Here is a 10,688-nt window from a genome sequence, read left to right as displayed (position 1 = left end):
CTGGCTGCTCTTCCACAGGTCCTGAGTTCAATTCCCAGCAACCACATGGTGGCTCACAACCATCTGTACTGAAATCTGGTGCCCTCTTCTGGCGTGCGGGCATACATGGAAGGAATGCTATATACATAATAAATAAATCTTAAAAAAAAAAGAAGAAAAAGCTGATTTGTGATGTTTCACTGCGTGTATACACACATAATTTCAAATAAAGTTAAACATATATCTCCCCAACCACAGACTTCTTTGTGATGGAGTATTCAAAATATTTTTCTGACTTTTATGAAATACACAATATGTAATTGTTTTCTGTGGTTACCTCACTGCACAGTAGACCTGGAGATCTGTTATCTAACTGTAAATGCGCTACAGACATCAACCTGATGTCTGTTTCTACTTGTGCTGATTCCATCCTCTGGAAAACACAACTCTACTCTTCATTCCCATGAGACTGAGATTTTTAAATTTCATGCATGAGGTGGTGTGATATTTATCTTTTTGTGTCTGTCTCGCTTAACAAAATGACTTCCAGTTTGTTCCATCCATATTATCTCAACAAAAACAACTAATCCTTTCTATGGTTAACTAGTATTCTGCACATTTTCTTTATCTATTCACCCATTCGTAAGGATTTTGGTGTTGTTCCCTCCCCTCCTCTGTTGTTTTTTCTGTCTGTCTGTCTGTTTGTCTCTCCTTCTCTCTCACACATACACAGATGTGCACTACACATATATTCACACAGTAAACACATGAACACACATGAAAGGTTATTCTTTATAAAAATTTAATCACAGAAGTGGACCAAAGTGGCAAGAGAGGAGGCTGAAAATGAGGGAGCTAAGTCAAAGCTGAAGCTCAGAGAGACTTCAGTCCCCTTATCTCTAGAGCCGAGTGTGTAAACAGAAGAGATGAGTGGGCATTGATGAAGAGGCTGAACAGCTCTATCAAAAAAGACTTAGAGATAATGATATACAGAAATCCTGCAACAAAAGACTAACACAAATCTCAATTGCCAGTTCACAAGACCCATCAACACACACACACACACACACACACACACACACACATTAAATGTTTAATTTCTCATCCAAGTATCTCTTCACATTTGGGGAAATCTTTCTCCACAAATGCCTGATCCCCAAATAATAAACATAAAAAAAAGAACTGGATGAACTGATGAAAAAGAGCAAACCCCTGAAGCTATTCTTTCTCCCCCTCCCTTCCTTTCCCTTCTCCTCCCCTCCCTCCCCATCCTCTTCCTTCCTTTACCTTCCAGTCTTTCTTCTCTCATGCTCTCCCTACCCACTAGGAACACACATACAGTATTATAAATATATAAATATATTGATATATTGCATTCCTGCTTCAGAAATAGGAAAAATAAAAACGTGAATGTAGGGACATTCTTAGAATTAAGCGAACATGTGGTCAAACTTAAAATTACATTCAGAGTCTTGAAAGTAAATTTGAGGGAACATTCTGGAAGAAAAAAACACAATGGAAAAAACACACCAAAATTAAAGGGGAAAACATAAGAAAAGCAGAAACACAAAATAACTGTCTTTTTTCAATCTACCTTGCACAAATTCCAGAAGAAAAAAAAAACAAGAAAGGGATCAAATTACCAAAGAAATGGCCCAAGAAAATTGCCAATCAGTGAACTGCACCAGTTTGTACATTAAAATGGCTCCTGGAGCACTCCACAGGCCAGATGAAGAAAACCCACACTAAGACATGCTGAAATTTCCCATGCTGGCAGCACAGAGAGGATCCTAAAATAAGAATGAAATTCAGCTTCTTTAGAGAAACACTGGATCCAGCCAAGAGGATAAAGAGAAGATACCACATCCATGATGAGAAAACAGATTGTCAACTATGAATTCCAAACTCTGCCCAACTAGATCTTCAGAGATTCAAGGAGTCCAGAGCTTGTCTTCTTGGTCCTATTACTTGGCAAGGTAATAAGTGATAGTTGCTTGCTGGCTAGTTCTTCTCAACCTTCCTACTGCTGCACTCCTTTAATACAATTCCTTATGTTGTGGTGACTCCCAACTATATAATGTTGCTACTGTTATTAACTGTGAGGTAAATATCTGATAGGCATGATATCTGATACGTGACCCCTGTAAAAGGGCTGCCTGATTCCCTGGGGATAGTGACCTACAGACTGAGAGCCAGAGCCCTAGGAACAAGCTGTAGCTGATTGTTACATTCCTTTTCTTACGAGGATAGCAGGAATGCTGGGACTGAAGAGCATAGATCTGTCAGAGTTGAAGGGGTGATTCAGTGATCAGCACAGGAAAGCTAACCAAATAAGAAACAAGACAATGCAAACTCGGAGATAAAGAAAAGGCTTTGTATGAAATGTTACATGCAACCACAAAAATAAACATGAACAGGCAACATAATTTAATCTAAACATATGGATATAAATGTATTTGAAGGGTAGTCATGTGTGTCAGTGATTTTTGACAAAGGGAGCTGAGTTCATTCACCAAAATATAAACTTTAAATTGACACATAAAGAAAAAAAGAATGTATTATAGAATTATGTATGTGCTCTATGAAAAACAATTGAAAACCAGAAAGATTGATACTGAAGCATGAATGATAGTTTATAGAGTGCAGGCTTTTTTTTTTAAACTACAGTTTGGATTTTTGACTGTGTTTATAAATTGTTTTGATAAAAGTCAAGTTTAATTTAAAAATAACAAGCCCAGCTTCAGTGCGTCATTTGAGATTAGTGCTGTAACCAACCTTCTTGAGAAATGCTTCTTGCTGCTGTGGATTAAAGCTAACAGAGAAAACCACAGCGGGCCAGAACGCTGAGACTATGTCGTGGTGCAGTGTTGGCCCCAATTGGAACAGCCCCTCCCAAGGCTCAGGGACACTGAGGAAGAGGAGCAAGGGCTGGAGGGTGGAGAGATATGGACTTTTCTGGATGCGCCTAGCCATGGCCATGAACTGACTGACTGCCTCTGAAGCTATCTACATACATTGGCCTTGTCAAGATTTCATCACAGGAGAAAGATGTTATAATGCTCTTTTTGTTCTGGAAATTCTTGAAGTTCTTTGACTACATTCCTGTCAGTTTCTAAGATTTATTGACGTAAGTACAAATGAAGAAATCAAATGCATTTTGGGATATTTCTGGCATCAGGAAGGACTTCTTACTTCACTGAGATTGTCTCCAGGATTCCTTCAGATATGTCCCTTGGACAGCCGAAGCCTTTACTGATATCAACCTCAGTGAAGAATGAAGGGAAGATCAAGGGAGGAGACACGGAAATTTAAAGAACTGGGAGCTGCTTCAGTTTCTTAGTTTCTAGGCAGACATGCAAATGCAGTCGACGCAGTATCTAGTGTGCGTGAAGGGGAAGAGGCTGTCTCTACCCATGTTGACATTCACCCTGTCTTTGAGGAGCAAAGACACTCCTGTGTGAAACAGGATGCATGTTTACAAGTATTAAATGGCATGGTAAAACATAAATCTCTCTCAGCATGTCTTGGCAGCTTCTGAGACTAAGGAACTTTGGAAAGGAACCCAAAGCCACTTTGTAAAGGAACGAAGGAAAAGAAACAATCACTCCCCCCTGAATAGAATTAAGGTGAATTTACGTCACTTTTCAAATTGTTCTGACCCTTGTTGTAAAATCACTGTCCCTCAGTGAGCTGCCTTCATTGATGGGAGAACAGCAGCAGGCTCACAGAGGGAGAACAGAAGGGGCAGGCCACCCTGTGGTCTCATGAGGCAAAGCTTAGGGATACAAAATCTCCTTAGCTTTCTGAATGCATGGTGACATTTGACCCCTTTACAGCCACCCGAGCCTGGAACTTATCCCCCAGCCCCATTATAAAATGACAGAGCTGGTCTGATAACCGTGCTGACAGCAGGTCTTCTCGGGTGCCTGTTACCATTTTGCTGGTTTCCAGAAAGTCACCTCCTCCACTCTCAGTACCTGCATCCTTTCCTATCCAGTACTCAGAGCTCCCTCCTCCTTGGCTGGAGGCCACTTGCACCCAGCACCCTAGGGAAAAGGATGAGGAAATCAAGCAGCAGCCTTTTGCTGACATCCGAGAACACAAGGGCCCTTCCATCTCTGCTGCGGCATGTCACCAGGGAGAAGAAATGCCGGTACAACAGGATGGAGGTCGGCAGTAGTCTCCAGTTTGCAGATTTATGCAGGGCTGGCAGAGAACAGCTGCTGGCCCTGTCAGAGCTGAGGTGACACATGAGCCAGGGAGCAGCAGCTGGGCTGTCTCTCCTTGCAGGAGACTTAGCAGCCTTCTCTGCCTCTGTTCTCCTTGTGAACTTGGTTGTTCCCCGCCTCCACTGGCTACTTCCCGAGACCCAGGCAGATTCCTAGCCCAGCAGCTCAGGCGATCTCAGGTGCTGCTTCCCTCTCCTAGTACGACTAATAATAACCAAGTCATGGGATTGTTAGGAACGTTAAAATAGTTGTTAATTAAATGTAAGATAATTAGAAGAACCTATGGTACAATGACTGCCCATTATCACTGTCGGCTGTCGTCATGGTAATATTTAAAAGTGCAACAAAAGTGCAAGAGATGAATTTACAGGTTTTCTGAGCAGGCGCCTGGGGAATGGAACTGCTTTTTATTTCATGCTTGAAGTATTGTTGAGGCTCTGAGGAGATGTCAGCTGGTGCTGGATAAAGAGGGTGGGTGTGAATGAGCCCTGCAGATGAAGTATGTCCACAGAGTCCCCAGACATTGAACCTGTGTGGGTTAGATACCAACTGAAGAATCATAGGATATGAGAGAATAAATGCTGTGTATTGAGTTATTCACGAGAACTTTTGAGCAATTGGGCCAAGGCCTCCTTTTACAGTTGAGAAAATGGAGCGGTTGAGAGGTGATATCAACTTGTCATCAGAGGAGCTGCTCGTGGGAGGCTCCCAAGAATGCTTCTGTCAATTATTTCACTGGGTATCAGAGGAGAAAAGGCTGAAAAAAAAAACAAAACAAAACAAGAGCAAACAAAAAAGCTAGACTCAGGGGTGCACACCTGAAATCTCAGTGCTTGTGAAGTGAAGACAAGGGAATCAGGAGTTCAAAGTCAGCCTTGGCACAGTAGTGGCAGCACACGCCTTTTATCTCAGTGCACAGGAGGCAGAGGCAGGCGGATCTCTGTCAGTTTGAGGCCAGCCTACGGAGCAAGTTTCAGGACAGCCAGAGCCATATAGAGAATCTGTCTCAAAACAAAACAAAACATAGTCAGTCTCAGCTACATAGCAAGTTCAAGGCCCATTGGAGGTTTATGAGACCCTGGGACAAAGCAAACATAAAGACAACAACAAACAAAATGGAAGGCCCACTCTAGTTGAATTGTAGTCAGTTTTAAGCCTTGGTACCCACACAAATGAGACAAGGTTTGGAACAGTACTTCTACTGGCAACAGTCGAAGACAGACTCTCCCCATAACGACATAGCTAGCAAAGTACTCTGGGAAGTGACCTGTTCAGATTCTTTATATGGTGTGGTGTTACCTCCAGATTCTCCATGGCTTTTGTCTCCATTCTCCTTTGCCTCCTCCCCTTGCCATCTTCCCTTCCCACTATGGTTTGTTTGCCAGTACTCTAACTAGTGACACTGAGGAGCAAGAGTACTTCAAGGAAGCCTACTTTTGTCTAACTTGAGATCTCACGGGACATAAAAAGACTAAGTATAAAAATGGATTAAGAAGTGAAGACTAAAAAGGGGAAATCCAAAATGAGATGATTTGACACACACCAGTGAATGAGCTGTGTGTAAAACAAGTTTAATTCTGAGCATTGCACACTTGTGAAATTCAAGAAAAACGCTCTCAGGTGGGGGAGTAGCCATATTGTCTTTGCTATGAGTTGCCAATGGGTCTGGTTAGCAGCTTGCTTTCAAGTGCCAGAAGGCCCTGAGAAAAGAGAAAATCCTAATTGTGGATTTTAAGGGTGAAATCAGGCATTATGGAAAGACAAATTTCTATCAGATAAGAGGAAAAGCAAGGCTCACTATTCCTGGAGCTGAAGCGTAGAGCTAACTGCCTGGGGAAGTCAGGAATCCAGCTCTAGGAATGCCCTGAGCTCTACAGAGCTTCCAGCATCTCAGGAGAGGAGAGCACAACTCCACCTCACTGCCTCAGTGACCGTGTTCTAGGACAGAATGGGTTCAAAACTTGAGTCACCCGTTTGCGTGAACTGGAGCAAATTGCTTATTCCCTGTGTGCTCGGTTTCCTAGTTGATTAAGTGGCTGACTGAAGACCGACTAGAGCAGGTTAACTTTGCTCCAAGGACAAAGACAAAGATTCAGTGAGTTTGGAAGAAAAACTTCACCTAGGACCATTCTGTTGCTTGCAGGGGTTATGTGCCGGCACGACAGGGCAATAAGAGGTCTGAGCAAAGGTTTTAAAGCGAAGACTGGAAAACATTGGCTATAGAAGCTCTAGGATTGTCAGTTCTGATTTGAATTCTTTGGTTCTGGTTTTCATGGGCTGACAGGAGGCTGTGCTGTTCTGGAGTCGTGACAACAAAGGTTACCAGGCAGAAATGTATTGGGGAAAAAATGTGTGTCACAGACACCAAGTTTTGGGGGTGACCCTCAGGTCTTAATAAGGAAATGTTAATAGAACATTTCTGTCCCACAGAAAGAGGCTATTTCCGCCTGTTGCCTCTGCACTGACAGCTCTCAGCTGTTAAATTGATCTTTCCTGCCTCAGAGTCCAATTTGAATCTCCTGTTTTTATTAAGAGTCTGTTATGTGGTCTGTAATTTATTTTAAAATATCTCTCCAAAGACTATGATAAAATAAGTGCTGTTAGTTGCCCTAATTTGTTTACACATTCGGGGGGGGGGTACACTGGCATTTAATCAAAAGGCAAAGTACAGCAGTGGTTACTACAAATATCCAGCTATCTTTATCTCCAGTGACACTAGAGGTTCAGCTATTAGCATGTTTTCATAAAACAGGCTGACTCTGACGAAACTGCTGGTGTTCAAAATATGCAGATTAGCTATGAGCATCATAAATATGCAGATTAGCTGTGCTTATTTTAAATATCATGGAGACATTCTTGCTCATACATGGAGTGCTACCATCAGGCAAAGCCAGAAGTCCAAACTCTTCACAGTGCTGCCCGAAGCTCGGTTCCAATGCCTGTTGTAATGGCAGTTGTCTCATCTAGCAACCAACTCTGAGGTTGCCCGGGTCTTTCAGATTGACTGCCTCCCCTCCTTTTACCATCACGTTGGGTTTATGCTGAGCTGTGAGCACAACCACTCAGATTCCATACACTTTATTCAGTAGATTGCACGATTGTTTTGTTTCTCTGTGAACAATATCCATGGCTTAAACTGCATTTCTCGTAGCGCTAGGCACAGAATTAGGGGACAGAAATTTACACCTTTGCTAGCCATGGTGCAGGGTTGGGCACCAGCTGGCGGTGTGCTAGCACACAGAACCAGGCCACCCAGGTCCTATTGATACAGTCTGTGTAGGATCTCAGTGAGATTCAAGGCAAAATCAAAGTTGGGTGAGCTCTCTTATGGACTTGGTCTTGCTATCATAATAGTTCCAAAATGGGAGGCTGGTTTGCACCAGATTGTAACAGCAAGCAAGCATTTCTAGGATCTTTAAGTTCTGGGACGTTTACAAGATGTATTGGTTTCTTGTTTGTTTGATAAAGTTCTTTAGCAAATGGCCCCAGTGAAGGAAGAGTTTATTTTGGCTTATATTCCAAGGTACGCTTGAGCATGGTGGGGAAATCAAGGCAGCAGAAGCTTGAAGCAACAGGTCACATCTCAGGCACAATCAAGAACCAAGAGAGATGAAAGCGTGTTGCAGCTGGCTTCCAGGTCTCCCTTCTTAGAGTTCACAATCACAGCCAAGGAATGGTGCCACCCACTGTGGACACATCTTCCCACCTCAATGATTATAAGCCAGACAATCCTCTATAGGCATGCCCACAGGCCTGCCTCCCAAGCTATGTGTAAAAGCGATAATTAGCACTCACCATCCTGTAAGGCTTTCAGAAGTGTTGGAAGGAAGTAGAGCTCAGCAGAGATTCAGCTGGAAACTGACAGAAAAGGAAAGTTAGAAACGCGAAGTAGCAACCATCCCAACTACTGCATTGTAGAAATTCCTGCCTCATGACAAACACTTGCCTTTGCACTGCCCCAAGCTAGCGCCCCACACATTGTCAGCCCAGTGACGTCAGCCCTTCTCACTTTAATTCACAAGCCCAGAATATACATTGTGATGGAAAATTCCACGGTTTCTAGTCAGCGAGGACCAGTTGACCTGACTTAATCTAATCCCATCAATTAAGAACAGCTGAGCTTACTCACTCACCAGCACCTCCAAAGGCCCCTAATAAGTCACTTCTCTCTGCATTTCTATTTGTGTGTTGCTTTTGTGGGTTATTAATAGGAAACATGTAATTTACCAAATCCATTTGAATAATAATGATGGACTTAGGAGACCTGAGCCTTTCTTTGGAAGTGCTTGCGGATTTCAACTGGAGATGCTATCCCAGAGGAGCTGACGTCTGATGGAGGAGCCAAGAAAGTAGAAATCAGGCCGCATGGCCATGTTGCGTGACTTAAATAGGTGGCTGCTGTAGACTGCTCATCTTGCTGATGATATGCAACTGAGATGAGAGCTGAGATACTGTGTTCACAAAGCACATGGTTTTATGCCCTTGTGTATGTGCAAGTGTGTGTGTGTGTGCATGCAATACACATAAGAGAGAGGGGGGGCTTGCAGGGGTTGGTTAGATTCGGTCCTCCCACTGCCTGGGTCTCATGAGACTTTCAGTATGTACCTTTACCTTCAGAGTCACTTCAGCTGCTCTCCTTGATGATATTCTAAAAATCAATTGCATTTAATCAGGGGATAGTCTTAAAATGAGGAATCCTATGTCCAATTGTAAACCTAGCAAATAAAAGTTCTAGAAGTCAAGTTATAAAGGAGAGAGAGAGAGAGAGAGAGAGAGAGAGAGAGAGAGAGAGAGAGAGAGAGAGTTAGTTTCTGGAGATTAAACCCAGGCCTGTAGGCAGGCTAGACAAATGTCTTTGGAGTAAACCCCAGCCATAAAGGAACATTTTAATGGATTACTCAGGTTCTCTTTGTGATATTAAAATCTGGAGCTATAGCATTTCATTGAGATTATCAGATGGTATCATTTGCTCATTTTGAGCAAGGCTTAGTCCATTGCATGAAGAACTAATATGTTGGAAATGACAGCAGATTAGGAAACTTTTGTAAAGTTACTATGCCAAGACTCGGTCTACCTGACTTATAACCAGGTTAGCTTCATAAGCTAGCTCTCTGGGAACACAACACTCTGAGCTGTAGCGTCTTCCTATTTCAAGGCTGTCCGTTTGCTCACAGTGACTAACACAGGCAGCTAACAGAACATCAGTGACAGCAGATCTGGGAAGACCATCAAGAATAGAGGCTCCCGAGAGCCTGTGCCAGCTGGTAGAGCTCACCAAAGGGGAGCCCCTCACAAGGCAGGCACAGAGGGAAATGTAAACACAGGGAGGGCAAAGACAACACTGTATATAAAGAAACTCTGTGTAAAGGAGAAAGTACCAAATATATACAAACCAGAGTTTATAGTAAATCTTAGGACAGTGGTCCAGGTTGGACTAGCTATAAAACTGTTTTAGCTAAATAAAATTAGTTTACAGATGAAATTCTCATGAGTCGTGTTAAAATGCATCTTCTAATTCAGCACACCCTAGGCTATGGCATGAGAGTTGATGCTGCTGACAAGCTCACTGTGGGGCTAAGGATGTTGTTCTGTGGACCAGACTTTCCTAATCACGGATAACACTCACAGTGAGCTGACTCACTAAGCTTCTGTTTTTTTTTTTTTTCTTTGAGGCCTGACCAAAGCCACAGGATTTATTAATATAAGGCAGCAAGAAGCAGCACTCTAACTAGCATCAGAGGAAGTGGAAACAGCATCAGACGCTGGGAGACTGTCTAGGTATCCATCTGATCAACTCTCAATATTCTGTTGGGCTTGAAAGCAAAACAAAACAGAAGGTCAATCCTCAGATCATGTGGGTGACTAAGATTGTGCAGCAGGAAAAATCTCACCATCAATCCTGCTTTATTGATGGTTATACATATCATAAATGGATGGTCCAGCATGGACATCATCAAACTACCGTATCTAAAAGCTATACCCACTGGAGCAGAGATGGCTACTGAGACAGGAGTTCTGTATGCTGCTGCTGGTTTAAAATACCATCTAAGGACTCAGGAAACACCCTTGAAAGGTTAGGTCTGGCTCCTGGGAATTATGAAAGCCAACCTTAGCAAGTATGACAAATCTCTTCTTGTTTACAAAGTGATGGCATTAATATTAAACATTTTGCTCTGTGCCTACTAGCGGAAGAGCTACTGTTTTTCCACACATGGATAAAAGGGTTATTTTATTATTTAACTTTTTACATTTATTTCTTTTATATGTAGGAGTGGTGTGGAGTGGGTGGGTCCATGGATATGAAGAGGAAAGTTTGTGATAAATGGTTATCTCTTTCTACCATATGGGTCTAGGGTTCAACCTGTGGCAGTTATTCTTGGTTGTCAACTTGACTCTATGTGGAGTGAGCCACAATCCAGAATAGGCGGGCACACCTGTGATCTGGATCTTGAGACAGAAAGACAAGGCTTTTGATCCGAA

This window comes from Alexandromys fortis, unplaced genomic scaffold, assembly GCF_014885135.2.
Source record: "Alexandromys fortis isolate MF-2015 unplaced genomic scaffold, M_Fortis_MF-2015_v1.1 scaffold_281, whole genome shotgun sequence".
Taxonomy (NCBI): domain Eukaryota; kingdom Metazoa; phylum Chordata; class Mammalia; order Rodentia; family Cricetidae; genus Alexandromys; species Alexandromys fortis.
The sequence above is the reverse complement of the archived record's forward strand: the minus strand, read 5'-3'. Positions refer to the sequence as shown.